At 41.0% G+C, this 473-nt stretch overlaps 1 protein-coding gene across 1 annotated transcript in view; it reads right to left on the bottom strand.

Moving 5' to 3' along the window:
- LOC106809505 (plectin-like) overlaps positions 1-473 on the bottom strand; it is a gene marked incomplete at its 3' end in the record, with an annotated part of 13,559 nt that overhangs the window by 12,472 nt on the left and 614 nt on the right.

Genomic DNA, 473 nt, shown 5'->3' with positions numbered 1-473 from the left:
CTACTACTACTACTACCACTACCACCACTACTACTACTAGTACTACTACCACCACTACTACTACTACTAGTAATCAATGCTTCTATAGCTGCTGCTGCTACTGCTACTACTACTACTACCACTACCACCACTACTACTACTAGTACTACTACCACCACTACTACTACTAGTAGTAATCAATGCTGCTATAGCTGCTGCTGCTACTGCTACTACTACTACTACCACTACCACCACTACTACTACTAGTACTACTACTACTACTACCACTACTACTACTACCACTACTACTACTACCACTACTACTACTACCACTACTACTACTACTACCACTACTACTACTACTACCACTACTACTACTACTACCACTACTACTACTACTACGGTCTACCACTACTACTACTACCACCACTACTACTACTACTAGTAGTAATCAATGCTTCTATAGCTGCTGCTACTACTACTACCACTACTAC

The sequence above is a fragment of the Priapulus caudatus genome, unplaced genomic scaffold (genome assembly GCF_000485595.1).
Source record: "Priapulus caudatus unplaced genomic scaffold, Priapulus_caudatus-5.0.1 Scaffold360, whole genome shotgun sequence".
In the NCBI taxonomy this organism is placed as follows: domain Eukaryota; kingdom Metazoa; phylum Priapulida; class Priapulimorpha; order Priapulimorphida; family Priapulidae; genus Priapulus; species Priapulus caudatus.
This window is presented reverse-complemented; position numbering and strand designations above follow the sequence as displayed.